Source organism: Haematobia irritans, chromosome 3 (genome assembly GCF_050003625.1).
Source record: "Haematobia irritans isolate KBUSLIRL chromosome 3, ASM5000362v1, whole genome shotgun sequence".
NCBI classification, from domain to species: domain Eukaryota; kingdom Metazoa; phylum Arthropoda; class Insecta; order Diptera; family Muscidae; genus Haematobia; species Haematobia irritans.
In genome coordinates this window covers 109,134,367-109,151,866 of record NC_134399.1, presented here as the reverse complement: position 1 = coordinate 109,151,866, position 17,500 = coordinate 109,134,367, and the positions used below count along the sequence as shown (strand labels likewise).

General features: G+C 21.7%; 1 protein-coding gene across 10 annotated transcripts in view; it reads right to left on the bottom strand.

Moving 5' to 3' along the window:
- The window catches only part of LOC142229417 (uncharacterized), a 250,695-nt gene that overhangs the window by 103,200 nt on the left and 129,995 nt on the right, over window positions 1–17,500 (bottom strand). For all 10 annotated transcript variants that reach the window (XM_075299974.1, XM_075299973.1, XM_075299980.1 and 7 more), the window contains one exon: window positions 11,935–12,004. The gene's annotated coding sequence lies outside the window, so the exon portion shown is untranslated. The remainder of the gene's footprint in view (window positions 1–11,934; window positions 12,005–17,500) is intronic.

The following is a 17,500-nucleotide window of genomic DNA, read 5'->3' as shown; positions in this document are numbered from 1 at the left end:
TTCCTCCCGAAAAATCTCGTCAAAATTTTATTTCTATAGAAAATTTCATCAACATTTTCTTTCTATAGAAAATTTTCTCAAAATTTTATTTCTATAGAAAATTTTCTCAAAACTTTATTTCTATAGAAAATTTTCTAAACATTTTATTTATATAGGAAATTTTATCAAAATGTTATTTCAGTAGAAAATTTTGTCAAAATATTATTTCAATAGAAAATTTTCTCAAAATTATATTTCTATAGAAAATTTTTAAAAATTTTATTTTTTATAAAATTTTGTCAAAATTTTATTTCTACAGAAAATTTTTTCAAAATTTTATTTTTACAGAAAATGTTGTCAAATTTTTATTTCTATAGAAAATGTTGTCAATATTTTAATTCTATAGAAATTTTTATCAAAATTGTATTTTTATAGAAAATTTTTTCAAAATGTTATTTCTATAGAAAATTTTCTCAAAATATTATTTCTATAGAAAATTTTCTCAATCCTTTATTTTATAGAAAATTTTGTCAAAATTTTATTTCTATAGAAAGTTTTTTCAAAATTTTATTACTATAGAAAATTTTGTCACAATTTTATTTCTATAGAAAATTTTGTCAAATTTTTATTTCTATAGAAAATTTTGTCAACATTTTATTTCTATAGAAAATTTTGTCAAAATTTTATTTCTATAGAAAATTTTCTCAAAATATTATTTCTATAGAAAATTTTGTCAAAATTTTATTTCTATAGAAAATTTTCTCAAAATATTATTTCTATAGAAAATTTTGTCAAAATTTTATTTCTATAAAAAATTTTCTCAAAATTTTATTTCTATAGAAAATTTTCTCAAAATTTTATTTCTATAGAAAATTTTCTCAAAATTTTATTTCTATAGAAAATTTTGTCAAAATTTTGTTTCTATAAAAAATTTTCTCAAGATTTTGTTTCTATCGAAATTTTTTTCAAAATTGTATTACTATCGAAAATTTTCTAAAAATTTTATTTTTATAGAAAATTTTGTCAAAATTTCGTTTCTATAGGAAATTTTCTCAAATTTTATTTCTATAGAAAATTTTCTCAAATCTTTTGTGAAAATTGTATTTCTATAGAAAATTTTCTCAAAATTTTGTTTCTATCGAAATTTTTTTCAAAATTTTATTACTATCGAAAATTTTCTCAAAATTTTATTTGTATAGAAAATTTTGTCACAATTTAATTTCTATAGAAAATTTTGTCAAAATTCAATTTCCACACAAAATTTTATTTCCACAGAAAATTTTGTCCAAATATTATTCCTAGTGAAAATTTTCTCTAAATTTTATTTCCACAGAAAATTTTGTCAACATTTTATTTCAATAGAAATTTTTTTCAAAATTTTGTTCCATAAACAAGTTTGCAAAAATTTTATTTCTATAGAACATTTTGTCAAAATTTTATTTCTATAGAAAATTTTGTCAACATTTTATTTCTATAGAAAATTTTCTCAAAATTTTATTTCTATAGAAAATTTTGTCAAAATTTTATTTCTATAAAAAATTTTCTCAAAATTTTATTTCTATAGAAAATTTTCTCAAAATTTTATTTCTATAGAAAATTTTCTCAAAACTTTTGTGAAAATTTTATTTCTATAGAAAATTTTCTCAAAAGTTTATTTCTATCGAAATTTTTTTCAAAATTTTATTACTATCGAAAGTTGTCTCAAAATTTTATTTTTATAGAAAATTTTGTCAAAATTTCGTTTCTATAGGAAATTTTCTCAAATTTTATTTCTATAGGAAATTTTCTCAAAATTTTATTTTTATCGCAAATTTTCTCAAAATTTTATTTCTACGAAAATTTTTTCAACATTTTATTTCTATAGAAATTTTTTCAAAATTTTATTTCTGTAGAAAATTTTGTCAAAATTTTATTTCTGTAGAAAATGTTCTCAAAATTTTATTTCTATAGAAAATTTTGTCAAAGTTTTAGTTCTATAGAAAATTTTGTCAACATTTTATTTCTATAGAAAATTTTTTTCAAAATGTTACTTCTATCGATTTTTTTTCACAATTTTATTTCTATGCAAAATTTTGTCAATATTTTATTACTATCGAAAATTTTCTCAAAATTTTATTTCTATATTTTTTTGTCAAATTTTTATTTCTATAAAGACTTTTCTAAAAATTTTATTTTAATCGAAAATTTACTCAAAATTTTATTTCTATGAAATTTTTTTCAACATTTTATTACTTTCGAAAATATTGTCACCGTTTTATTTCTATAGAAAATTTTGTCGCAGTTTTATTTTTTTAGGAAATTATCTCAAAATTCTATTTCTATAGATCGTTTTGTCAAAATTCTATTTCTACCGCAAATTTTCTCATAATTTTATTTCTATCGAAAATTTTCTCAAAATTTTATTTCTGTAGAAAATTTTCTCAAAAATTTATTTCTATCGAATATTTTTTCAAAATTTTATTTTTATAGAAATTTTTCTCAATTTGTATAGAATGTTTTATTCAAAATTTTGTTCTTCTATATAAAATTTTCTCAAAATTATAGTCACATAGAAAATTATTTCAAAATTGTATTCCTCTATATATTTTTTTCAAAATTTGATTCTTCAAGAAATTTTTTTCAAAATTTTATCTCTACAGAAATATTCTTAAAATATTATTTCTATGAAAAGTGTTCTCTAAATTTTATTTCTATAAAAAATCTAACTTTTTTCTATAAAAAACTGGTCAAAATTTAATGAATAATATTTTAAATAATGTTTTGCAACATCTACCAGAACATCAAGAATTCTACCAATCAACCAAATATTTTTGGTTGATTGGTTGACCAACCGTGGTCGAAATCCGTAAAAACTTATTTGGATACACTCAACTGATATGTCCTGCCCTAACCCAGGCAGAGGCCAGACAATGCTCCTTATGGTTACCACTTGTTCCGATCGATGACGCATGCCATCGTTGATCAATACTTTCACTCTTAAGATGAAGCTAAAAATTGGTTCTTGAACTGTGTCAAAAACGAGTTGTTTTTTCGTTGTGGTATCCGTATGTTACCATATTGGAAAAAGTAGTGCCTGGCAATTTTTATTATTTCGGTTACATTTTTTCGGATTAAATTCTGAAACATTTGGAAAACTTTAGCATTTTTAATTTTCTCTCTTATGCCAATAGCCTTAGTCCTTGTAACAAGGAACTTCCCTATATCAATATTCATGAAGATGAGGTAAAAATCTCTATCAATTAGAAAAAAGCACACTCTGCAAAAATTAACAGGACCTTTCTAGTCGATCTCTTTTTGAAAGGTAGATTCTAGGATAAATTTTTGGTCTTCATACAAATGAGGCATAGTAGTTGCCTTTATAACTAAATTTTCTAGAAAGGTTTCTAAATTTTGTCAACTTGATATTTTGGTTACTCATTTTATTCTTTGCCCCACACACACACATCATTTGTAGTCATTATGACTTTTATTGCTTGCGCTAATGAATTAGCAGAAAACCAGTTGTGTTAACGTTTTGGTGTCAGCTGTTTTAGTTTTAAGGTTAAAAGTGGTGGCAAATCCCTGCCACATTGCAGAAGAATATATATGATCACAAATCACTGGAGCTCTCTAACAAAAAGCTCCCACAGACAAAAAAAGTGATTGCAACTCTTTATTTGGTGGTTGAATAGTTGGATTCCTACATTAGCTGCCTATGCCAATTTGGTGCCAGTTCATTCATTGAGAAAATCTCTGACAAGGAACGTAAACCTTGCATAAGGTGGTAGGTAAAATAACAGCTGCCTGTTAGCCTAGTTAGCTTAAAACCAGTTATAGTGGACTTTAGATGGAGTTTTAGGGATGTCATTAAGGAACTCTAAAGTTGGAGTATGGAATATAATGATTGGGGAACATTAGAGGGCAGGTGACATATTTATAAAGTTCAATCTTAAATATTCGGGGTAAAATATCCGTTGTTTTTATTGGGCCTGGGTGCTAATATTAAGAAAAACAGCCTTTCTAGTTCGAAAGTGATCAGTTCCTTACATACGTTTTGACTAGATTTGGAAAAGGTCCGAAAAAATGATGGGGCTATCATGTATCGGTCCTGGGATTTACCTATTTCCCGTAGGGAATATTAAGGAAATATTTCGTCACAATAAAGAAACGTTAATAAAAAGAAGTATAAATCCATTGTTTTAAATTTTTTTTCTTAAATTTTGGGATTCTTTTCCTTGAGTTGCTTTTGGGGTTAATGGTAAGCCCATATCAAATGGGAAAGGTCAATCCTTAATTTCGAGATTAATCAAATTCATAAATCAAAAATGTCGAAAAATATTAAAATCCTATCTGTTAATGGCATCACTATATATTATGTCTTTCAAATGTTGCAATCGACTTGGCTTAGCGATTCATTTCAATCAACGAAATGTTTAATTTTGATTTTCTCAATCCTAGAAAATATTGACTTCGTGTGTTTTTCTATTTAATTCAGTTTTAAGTTTTGTTTTTCACAAATCCACCAAACCAGACAAATGAATGAGTCCTCAACTGTCATCAACTGTATCTTTGATTTTGTGGTTGTTAGTACAACATAATAAAATGGTAATCGCTGGCCACTCACACATTTCTTGAACATATATTTTTATGATGGCTATGATGGAGCGAGAAAATGTGAAAATCCACTGCATTGAAACTTCAATCGATTTCACATCAAAACAAATTTACCTACACTTTCTGAAGTGACCATGTACGGCTGTCATACAACGACATTTGAAATTACCATTAAATGTTATTTTAATACACATTGACGCCACATTAGTCAATGTCCAAGTGGGGTTTTTGCGAATATAGAACCCAGTTATGAATGGCCACACAAAATAACTGTCTCATGACAAGTGTCACTGCCACTGGAATCTATGCAAAATTTCATTTTGAAATTACTAATGAGTTATGAGGAGAAATGTGATGGAGTACTGCCACCGGTTGTTTAAAATGTGAAAACATGTAAATCCAATTTTCTTCTAAATAAATGACATTAATTAAGTGAAACTGTAGAAGAAGATATAATTATTGGCGGGGCTAGGATTAGAAATCGAAATTCTTAAATTATGAAAGCGTATTTAGCTTAGCATAGAAGACGAATTTCTCCGTTACAAAATTTTCAAAAATTTGATATACTCTTCGATGCAGATGTTTTGTCTTTAGAGCTCTAATTCTATCTAGTCACATGATTTGCAAATATTCCGACTTAGGTGTCAATTTAATATTTTCGACACCAACTTTCAACTTATTAGGTAGTGTTGAATAGGGTCCTTCATAATTTTAGGTCAATTTTCAAAAATAATTCCATGATATTTCGACTTTTTACCCTACGCCACACTGTAGAACAGGGTTTTAATGCTCAGGGTGGGTCCTTCAACACAGTTGCCACTCGAGTCACAAACAATCTACCAAAATTTGGAGAAAATACTACCAAAAAACTACCACACAATAGTTTGCAACATGTTATTTCTATAGAAATTTTTTTCAAAATTTTATTTCTATAGAAAATTTTTTCAAAATTTTATTTCTATAGAAAATTTTTTCAAAATTTTATTTCTACAGAAAATTTTGTCAAAATTTTATTTCTGTAGACAATTTTGTCAAAATTTTATTTCTATAGAAAATTTTGTTAAAATTTTATTTCAATAGCAAATTTTGTTAACATTTTATTTCTTTAGAAAATTTTGTGAATATTTTATTTCTATAGAAAATTTTGTCAAAATTTTATTTCTATAGAAATTTTTTCAAAATTTTATTTCTATAGAAAATTTTGTAAACATTTTATTTCTATAGAAAATTTTCTCAAAATTTTATTTCTATAGACAATTTTCGCAAAATTTTATTTCTCTAGAAAATTTTGTCAAAATTTTATTTCTATAGAAATTTTTGTCACAAATTTTATTCTAATAGAAAATTTTGTAAAAATTTTATTTCTCTAAAAAATTTTGTAAAAATTTTATTTTTATAGAAAATTCTGTCAACATTTTGTTTCATCGAAAATTTTTCCAAAATTTTATTTCTATAGAAAATTTTGTCAAAATTTTATTTCATAGAAAATTTTTTCAAAATTTTATTTCTATAGCAAATTTTGTCAACATTTTATTTCTATAGAAAATTTGTTCAAAATTGTATTTCTATAGCAAATTTTGTCAAAATTTTATTTCATAGAAAATTTTTTCAAAAGTTTGTAAAAATTTTATTTTTATAGAAAATTTTGTCAAAATTTTATTTCTGTAGAAAATTTTGTGAACATTTTATTTTTATAGAAAATTCTGCCACAATAGAAAATTTTGTCAAAATTTTGTTTCTACAGAAAATTTTATTTTTATAGAAAATTTTGTAAAAATTTTATTTTTATAAAAATTTTTGTCAAAATTTTATTTCTATAGAAAATTTTGTCAAAATTTTATTTCCATAGAAAATTTTGTCAAAATTTTATTTCTATAGAAAATGTTGTCAAAATTTTATTTCTATGGAAAATTTTGCTAAAATTTTATTTCTGTAGAAAATTTTATTTTTATAGAAAATTTTGTCAACATTTTATTTCTATAGAACATTTTGTCAAAATTGTATTTCTATTGAAAATTTCTATATTTTCTATACAAAATTTTGTCTATAGAAAATTTTGTCAACATTTTATTTTTATAGAAAATTTTGTCAAAATTTTATTTTTATAGAAAATTTTGTCAAAATGTTGTTTCTACTGAAAATTATGTCAAAATTTTAGTTTTATAGAAAACTTTGTCAAAATTTTAATTCTATAGAAAATTTTGTCGAACTTTTATTACTATGGAAAATTTTGTCCAAATTCCTATAGAAAATTTATTACTATAGAAAATTTAGTCAAAATTTCATTTTCATAGAAACATTTGTCAAAATTTTATTTCTATAGAGAATTTTGTCAAAATTTTATTTCTATAGAATATTTTGTAAAAATTTTATTTCTATAGAAAATTTTGTCAAAATTTTATTTGTATAGAAAAGTTTGTCAAAATTTTATTTGTATAGAAAATTTTGTGAAAATTGTGTTTCTACAGAAAATTTTCTCAAAATTTTATTTTTATAGAGGATTTTGTCCACATTTTATTTCCACCGAAAATTTTGCTGGAATTTTTTCTATACAAAATTTTGTCAAAATTTTATTTCTATAGAAAATTTTCTCAACATTTTATTTTTATAGAAAAATTTATCAACATTTTATTGCTATAGAAAATTTGATCAAATTTTTATTTTGATAGAAAATTCTGCTACAATTTTATTTCTATTGTAAATTTTGTGAGAATTTTATTTCTATAGAAATTTTTGTCAACATTTTATTCCTATAGAAAATTTTGTCAAAATTTTATTTCTATAGAAAATTTTGTCAAACTTTTATTACTATAGAAAATTTTTTCAAAATTTTATTATTTTTAAATTTTCTCAAAATTTAATTTTCATGAAAAATTTTGTCAAAATTGTATTTCTATAGAAAATTTTCTCAACGTTTTATTTCTATAGAAAATTTTGTCAAAATTTTATTTTTATAGAAAATTCTGCCACAATTTTATTTCTATACAATAGAAAATTTTTCAAAATTTTGCTTCTACAGAAAATTTTATTTTTATAGAAAATTTTGTAAAAATTTTATTTTTATAAAAATTTTTGTCAAAATTTTATTTCTATAGAAAATTTTGTCAAAATTTTATTTCCATAGAAAATTTTGTCAAAATTTTATTTCTATAGAAAATGTTGTCAAAATGTTATTTCTATAGAAAATTTTGCTAAAATTTTATTTCTGTAGACAATTTTATTTTTATAGAAAATTTTGTCAACATTTTATTTCTATAGAACATTTTGTCAAAATTGTATTTCTATTGAAAATTTCTATATTTTCTATACAAAATTTTGTCAATGTGTTATTTCTATAGAAAATTTTGTCAACATTTTATTTTTATAGAAAATTTTGTCAAAATTTTAGTTTTATAGAAAATTTTGTCAAAATTTTATTTTTATAGAAAATTTTGTCAAAATGTTGTTTCTACTGAAAATTATGTCAAAATTTTAGTTTTATAGAAAACTTTGTCAAAATTTTAATTCTATAGAAAATTTTGTCGAACTTTTATTACTATGGAAAATTTTGTCCAAATTCCTATAGAAAATTTATTACTATAGAAAATTTAGTCAAAATTTCATTTTCATAGAAACATTTGTCAAAATTTTATTTCTATAGAGAATTTTGTCAAAATTTTATTTCTATAGAATATTTTGTAAAAATTTTATTTCTATAGAAAATTTTGTCAAAATTTTATTTGTATAGAAAAGTTTGTCAAAATTTTATTTGTATAGAAAATTTTGTGAAAATTGTGTTTCTACAGAAAATTTTCTCAAAATTTTATTTTTATAGAGGATTTTGTCAAAATTTTATTTTTATAGAAAATTTTGTCAAAATGTTGTTTCTACTGAAAATTATGTCAAAATTTTAGTTTTATAGAAAACTTTGTCAAAATTTTAATTCTATAGAAAATTTTGTCGAACTTTTATTACTATGGAAAATTTTGTCCAAATTCCTATAGAAAATTTATTACTATAGAAAATTTAGTCAAAATTTCATTTTCATAGAAACATTTGTCAAAATTTTATTTCTATAGAGAATTTTGTCAAAATTTTATTTCTATAGAATATTTTGTAAAAATTTTATTTCTATAGAAAATTTTGTCAAAATTTTATTTGTATAGAAAAGTTTGTCAAAATTTTATTTGTATAGAAAATTTTGTGAAAATTGTGTTTCTACAGAAAATTTTCTCAAAATTTTATTTTTATAGAGGATTTTGTCCACATTTTAGTTCCACCGAAAATTTTGCTGGAATTTTTTCTATACAAAATTTCGTCAAAATTTTATTTCTATAGAAAATTTTCTCAACATTTTATTTTTATAGAAAAATTTATCAACATTTTATTGCTATAGAAAATTTGATCAAATTTTTATTTTGATAGAAAATTCTGCCACAATTTTATTTCTATTGTAAATTTTGTGAGAATTTTATTTCTATAGAAATTTTTGTCAACATTTTATTCCTATAGAAAATTTTGTCAAAATTTTATTTCTATAGAAAATTTTGTCAAACTTTTATTACTATAGAATATTTTGTCAAAATTTTATTATATAGAAAATTTTCTAAAAATTTAATTTTCATGAAAAATTTTGTCAAAATTGTATTTCTATAGAAAATTTTCTCAACGTTATATTTCTATAGAAAATTTTGTCAAAATTTTATTTTTATAGAAAATTCTGCCACAATTTTATTTCTATACAATAGAAAATTTTTCAAAATTTTGCTTCTACAGAAAATTTGATTTTTATAGAAAATTTTGTAAAAATTTTATTTTTATAAAAATTTTTGTCAAAATTTTATTTCTATAGAAAATTTTGTCAAAATTTTATTTCTGTAGAAAACTTTGTGAACATTTTATTTTTATAGAAAATTCTGCCACAATAGAAAATTTTGTCAAAATTTTGTTTCTACAGAAAATTTTATTTTTATCGAAAATTTTGTAAAAATTTTATTTTTATAAAAATTTTTGTCAAAATTTTTATTCTATAGAAAATTTTGTCAAAATTTTATTTCTATAGAAAATTTTGTCAAAATTTTATTTCTATAGAAAATTTTGTCAAAATTTTATTTCTATAGAAAATTTTGTCAAAATTTTATTTCTATAGAAAATTTTGTCAAAATTTTATTTCTATAGAAAATTTTGTCAACATTTTATTTCTATAGAAAATTTTGTCAAAGTTTTATTTCCATAGAAAATTTTGTCAAAATTTTATTTCTATCGAAAATTTTTTCAAATTTTGTTTTTTTTTGTTTTTTTTTTTATAGAAAATTCTGCCACAATTTGATTTGTATAGAATTCTGTCAAAATTTTATTTCTTTTTGTCAAAATGTTATTTCTATAGAAAATTTTCTCAACATTTTGTTTCTATAGAAAATTTTAACAAATTTTTATTTTTATAGAAAATTCTGCCTCAATTTTATTTCTACTGTAAATTTTGTAAAAATTTTATTTCTATAGAAATTTTGGTCAAAATTTTATTTCTATTGTAAATTTTGTAAAAATTTTATTTCTATAGAAATTTTTGTCAAAATTTTATTCCTGTAGAAAATTTTATTTCTTTAGAAAATTTTGTCAAAATTTTACTTCTATAGAAAATTTTGTGAATATTTGATATCTATAGAAAATTTTGTGAATATTTGATATCTATGGAAAATTTTATTTTTATAGAAAATGTGTACAAATTTTATTTTTATGGAAAATTTTGTCCACATTTTTATTTCTAAATTTTTTTGTCAGACATTTATTTCTATATTTTCGTTTTTAATTTTGTCAAAATTTTATGTTTATAGAAAAATTTCTCAAAATTTTATTTCTATAGAAAATTTTCTCAAAATTTTATTTCTATAGAAACTTTTGTCAAAATTTTATTTCTATAGAAAATTTTGTGAATATTTTATATCTATAGAAAATTTTGTGAATATTTTATATCTATGGAAAATTTTGTCAAAATTTTATTTCTATAGAAAATTTTGCCAAAATTTTTTTCTATAGAAAATTTTATTTTTATAGAAAATTTGTACAAATTTTATTTTTATGGAAAGTTTTGTCCACATTTTTATTTCTAATTTTTTTTTTGTCAGACATTTATTTCTATATTTTCTTTTTTAATTTTGTCAAAATTTTATGTTTATAGAAAAATTTCTCAAAATTTTATTTCTATAGAAAATTTTCTCAAAATTTTATTTCTATAGAAACTTTTGTCAAAATTTTATTTCTATAGAAACTTTTTACAAAATGGCATTTCTATAGAAATATTTGTCAAAATTTTATTTCTATTTTTTGGAGGGGAGTACATTGCAATATCTACCAAAACATCAAGAATTCTACCAATCTACCAAGCAGTAAAAAATCTACCATTTTTGGAAGAATTCTATCAACTGTGACAACTGTGACCTTGACTCGATCTATCCATGTCCGTCTGTCTGGGAACACATTGTTGTGACCAAAGTAGGTTTCAGTTCCAGTCCAATCGACTTCAAATGTGGCACAAGTATGTCTTTAGGGTCAGAATAGAACCCTATTGACTTTGGAAGAAATCGGTTCAGATTTATATATAGCTACCATGTATGTAGGTTTCGCCTGATAGGCCTGATTTACGTGAAATTTTGCCTAGGGAGTAGAATAAAAATTCTAAGAGGGTATGCCAAATTTTATTGAAATCGGTTCAGATTTAGATATATAAAAAATGCAGACCTACAAAGTGGTGCTGGGTATATTATAGTCGGCCCCGCCTTGTTAATCACTGTGAAGCATTTGAGGATATATTTTAATCATGTTAAATTGATCATAAGTGAACAACTTATATTCAATACACCGAAAAAGAGTAAACTGTTTTATAGGAGGAATGAACTATCTCTCACTAAAATTGAACTAAATTTTACTCCACATTTTGAGATTTCCACAAAGCGTTGTTAAAACCAGGAAAATTTAATTCCCCGTTGTACTTTTTAACTGCAGTTCTCGAAATTACACCCTCTCATAGAAGAAGAAATTAACTAAAATTAAAGAAGAAAATCGTTGGCGCCAAATCATGACCATTTTAACCATACAGTAGTTCATTCTCATACTCACGTTTATTTCTTAAAATGTTTGAGACATACTTAAAAAAAAACGAAATTTTCATTGGGCTGTGGAAAATTTTGCAAAACATAATAAAATTTTACAATTAATTTTTTTGCAATAAAAATAAGTTTAATTTAGCGTTAGTTGAACTACGGAAAATTTTTTCTGTGTTGTATGACACTTTAGTTTCTTAAATGGTAAAAGCTAATATAAAAATCTCTAATTTTCCCAGATGATTAACTCTTAAGTCGACATTACACATAAACAATCAATTACCTTAATTTATATAATGATTCATAATATCCAAATAATGATGAATGGTTTGCATTAGCCAGGAAATACTGATCTGGAAAATAGAAAAAAGAAACTCAGTTAATTTAAATTTATTTATAATAGAAAATAAATGGGAAGAAAACTAAATGATTTCCTATTGCCTCTCACAAAAATAGACCAGCACTGCAAAGGAAATTGAGTTACAAAATGAAAAACACGTTTTCCTTACTCGATATCCAATCGAATGTAGAAAATTATAGCAATTAAATGAAAACAAAAAAGTAGATTGTCGTGAATAAAAACATTTCAATTAGCCAAAAGAGAAATTTCCACTTTACAACAAATTTAAATGAATTACAAACTAAGAAACGAGAGAAATTAAAGAAATGTTGTTGGCCATCGTTTTCCGTCTTGTCGTTTTGCAGTCACCCAATGGAAATTCAAGTGACCAACTTCGTGGCTCAGATCCGGAACGGTAACATGCAAATTTATTGCAAATTGTCATATAATGTCAGCTGGCTAGCTGTATCCTGAATTTGAGGAAAATCTTGTATTTAAATAAATAAAAAAACACAGATGGAAATATTTAACTGACAAATAAAAACTTCCAAATTGCTACAATTTTCACATTGATTGCAATCTAGCTATGCTACCTACCCACTTAACCACGACCACCACCACCATCCTCATTTCTTGCAAGTGAACAATCATTGGGAAAAAAACTCCCAACATAACCAATTCGGATTGTTTATATGGCACAACATAAGTTTTGAGATATGCAATTAAAGTCTCTCGCATGATAAACGCCACATGGACCATCTACAATTTTTTTATAATTGCCAATAAACTGTCTGACATCTGTGGAGAAGGAAATGATGATGTTGATGATGATGCCACAATCATCCAAGGACGTTTTTTTCTATTTGATGGAAAATAATAAAAGTTTTGTTTAACAACACGATATAATATATTTGTTGGGGGACCATAGTGGGGAAAGGATTACCATGCTGGATTTGTACATAGATGATGATAAGGAGAATCTGATAAATATCAAAGCGTACTTTCAACTATGGTTCATGCTGCACTCAAAAAACTGTGAACCCACCAGATAAAAAAATTTGGTTAATTTTAGAAAAATTTAACTGAACTGTTTGTAAAAAGACATAACAAAACTAAGAAAATTTTGTTCTACAAGTTCAAGTAAATTTATTAGACATAATTATTTTTTTCGCTCGATAAAGAAACATTTCTTGTAATTTGAAGAAAAAATTGGATAAAATCGCAAGAATACACCATGCTATCACGGTTGCCACCGTTGGTAGAATTCTTGATATTTTCGTGGATTTTGCAAAATATTCCGCTCCAACTAAGAGGTTTGGAAAATTTGGACAAAAATTTCTATAGAAATAAATTTTGACAACATTTTCTTTTTTACTTCTATAAAATTTTGATAAATTTTTTATAAAAAAAAACTTTGACATAATTTTCTATACAAATAATATTTTGACAAACTGTTCAATAGAAATAAATTTTGACAAAATTTACAAAAATACAATTTTGACAAAATACAAAATTTTCTACAGAAATAAAATTTTGACCAAATTTTCTATAGAGATAAAATTTAGCAAAATAAGATTTGATTGGTAGTTTTTTTGGAGAAACCAAATTTTGGTAGAGATTTTTTTTTTTTTTGGCTCGTAAGGCAATCGTGCATACTATACGTTTTTGAACTTGAAACTTGTTGCGAAGATATGTCTAAACACACTTTTCATTTGTCAAAAATTTAATTCTATAAAATTTTTTTTTCAAAATTTTATTTCTATAGAAAATTTTTTCAAAATTTATTTCTATGGAAAATTTTTTCAAAATGTTATTTCTATAGAAAATTTGGTCAAAATTCTATTTCTATAGAAAATTTTGTCACAATTTTATTTCTATATAAATTTTTGTCAGACTTTTATTTCTATAGAAAATTTTGTCCAAATTTTATTTCTATAGAAAATATTGTCAAAATTTTATTTCTATAGAAAATTTTGTCACAATTTTATTTCTATATAAATTTTTGCCAGACTTCTATTTCTATAGACATTTTTGTAAACATTTTATTTCTATTGAAATATTCTGAAAATTTGATTGCTATAGAAAATGTTGTCAAAATTTTATTTCTATAGAAAATTTTGTCAAAATTTTATTTCTATAGAAAATTTTGTCACAATTTTATTTCTTTACAAATTTTTGTATATATTTTATTTCTATAGAAAATTTTGTAAAAATTTTAGTTCTATATAAATATTCTGAAAATTTGATTGCTATAGAAAATTTTGTCAAAATTTTATTTCTATAGAAATATTCTGAAAATTTGATTGCTATAGAAAATTTTGTCAAAATTTTATTTCTATAGAAAATTTTGTAAAAATTTTATTTCTATAGAAAATTTTGTCAAAATTTTATTTCTATAGAAAATTCTGTCAAAATTTTATTTCTATAGAAAATTTTGTCAAAATTTTATTTCTATAGAAAATTTTATCACAATTTTATTTCTATAAAAATTTTTGTATATATTTTATTTCTATAGAAAATTTTGTAAAAATTTCATTTCTATAGAAATATTCTGAAAATTTGATTGCTATAGAAAATTTTGTCAAAATTTTATTTCCAAAGAAAATTTGGTCAAAATTTTATTTCTATAGAAAATTTTGTCACAATTTTATTTCTATACAAATTTTTGTCAGACTTTTATTTCTATAGAAAATTTTGTAAAAATTTTATTTCTATAGAAATATTCTGAAAATTTGATTGCTATAGAAAATTTTCTCAAAATTTTATTTCTATGGAAAGTTTTGTCAAAATTTTATTTCTATTGTAGTTAATTTTTGGCTTGTATAGCAACCGTGCATACCACACATTTTTGAACTTGAAACTTGTTGTTAAGATATGTCCAAACACAATATTTTTCTGCTTTCCAATAGGATTAAAGCAATTGTTTTTCTTCATTTGTCAAAATTTTTTTTCTATAGAAATTTTTGTCACAATTTTATTTCTGTAAAAAATTTTGTCTAAAATTTATTTCTATAGAAAATTAAGTCACAATTTTATTTCTGTAGAGAATTTTGTCTATTTTTTCTATAGAAAATTTTGTCAAGAAAGTCTTCAGAAAGTTTTGTCACAATTTTATTTCTCTGGTAGATTATTTTTGGCTCGTGACGCAACCGTGCATACTATAAATTTTTGAGCTTGAAACTTGTTGTGAAGAAATGTCCAAACACAATATTTTTCTGCTTTCCAACAGGATTATATCAACCTTTTTTCTTCATAGAAATTTCTCTCAAAAATTTATTTCTATAGATAAATTTTGTGAAAAATTTATTTCTATAGACAATTTTGTCAAAAATTTATTTCTATAGATAAATTTTGTGAAAAATTTATTTCTATAGAAAATTAAGTCGCAATTTTATTTCTATAGACAATTTTGTCAAAATATTATTTTAATAGAAAATTTTTATTTTAAATAAATAAAAAAAAATTTGTCAAAATTTTATATCCATAGAAAATTTTGTCAATATTTTATTTCTATGGAAATTGTTGTAAACATATTATTTCTATTGAAAATTTTGTCAAAATTTTATTTCCATTGAAATTTTTCTCAAAATTTTATTTCCATAAGAAATTTTTTGAAAATTTTATTTCTATAGAAAATTTTGTCAAAATTTTATTTCTATAGAAAATTTTCTCAAAATTTGATTTTTATAAAAAATTTACTCACAATTTTATTTCTATAGCAAATTTTGTCAAAATTTTATTTCTATAGAAAATTTTGTCAATTTTTTTTTTCTATAGACAATTTTGTTAAAATTTTATTTCTATAGAAAGGTTTGTAAAAATTGTATTATCTGAAGATTTGATTTCTATAGAAAATGTTGTCACAATTTTATTTCTATAGAAACGTTTTGTCAAAAATTTATCTCTATAGAAAATTTGGTCACAATTTTATTTCCATAGAAAATTTTGTCAACATTTTATTTTATATAGAAAATTTTTATTTTAAATAAACAAAATAAATTTTGTCAAAATTTTATTTCCATATAAAATTTTGAATATATTCTATTTCTAGAGAAATTGTTGTCAACATTTTATTTCTATTGAAAATTTTGTCAATATTTTATTTCCATAGAAATTTTTCTCAAAATTTTATTTCTGTGGAAAATTTTCAGAAAATTTGATTTCTATAGAAAATTTTCTGAAAATTTGATTTCGATAGAAAATTTTGACAACATTGTATTTCTATTGATAAATTTTGTCAAAAATTTATTTCTTTAGAAACGTTTTGTCAAAAATTTATTTCTATAGAAAATTTAGTCACAATTTTATTTCTATAGAGAATTTTGTCAATTTTTTTTTTGTAGAAAATTTTGTCAAAATTTTATTTCTATAGAAAGTGATGTCAAAAATTTATTTATATAGAAAATTTAGTCACAATTTTATTTCTATAGAAATTTTTGTCAAAATTTTATTTCGATAGAAATTGTTGTCAAAAATTTATTTCTATAGAAAATTTTGTCAAAATTTTATTTCTATAAACAATTTTGTCAAAATTTTATTTCTATAGAAAATTCTTATTTTAAATAAATAAAATAAATTTTGGTAACATTTTATTTCTATTGAAAATTTTTTCAAAATTTTATTTCCATAGAAATTTTTCTCAAAATTTTATTTCGAAAGAAAATTTTCTGAAAATGTGATTACTATAGAAAATTATAGAAAATTTAGTCACAATTTTATTTCTATAGAAAATTTTGTCAAAATTTAATTTCTATAAAAAATTTTTTCAAAATTGTATTTCTACAGAAAATTTTTATTTTAAATAAATAAAATAAATTTTGTCAAAAGTTTATTTCCATAGAAAATTTTATCAATATTTTATTTCTATAGAAATTGTTGTCAATATTTAATTTCTATTGAAAACGTTTGTCAAAATTTTATTTCCATAGAAATTTTTCTCAAAATTTTATTTCTATAGAAAACTTATATAGAAATTTTTCTCAGCATTTCATTTCTATAGAAAATTTTCTGAAAATTTGACTTCTATAGAAAATTTTCTGAAAATTTTATTTCTATAGCAAATTTTGTCAACATTTTTTTCTATAGAAAATTTTGTCAAAATATTATTTCTATAGAAAATGTTGTCAACATCTTATTTTTATAGAAAATTTGGTCACATTTTTTTTATAGAAAATTTTGTTAAAATTTTATTTCTATGGAAAATTTTGTCAAAATTTTATTTCTATAGAAAATTTTGTCAACATTTTCTTTCTATAGAAAATTTTGTCAAAATTTTATTTCTATACAAAATATTGTCAACATTTTATTTCTATAGAAAATTTTGTCAAAAATTTTTTGTTTTATAGAAAATTTTGTCAAAATTTTATTTCCATAGAAATTTTTTTCAAAATTTTATTTCTATAGAAAACTTCTATAGAAAATTTTCATGAAAATTTGATTTCTATCGAAAATTTTCTGAAAATTTTATAGAAAATTTTGTCAAAATTTTTGTTCTATAGCAAATTTTGTC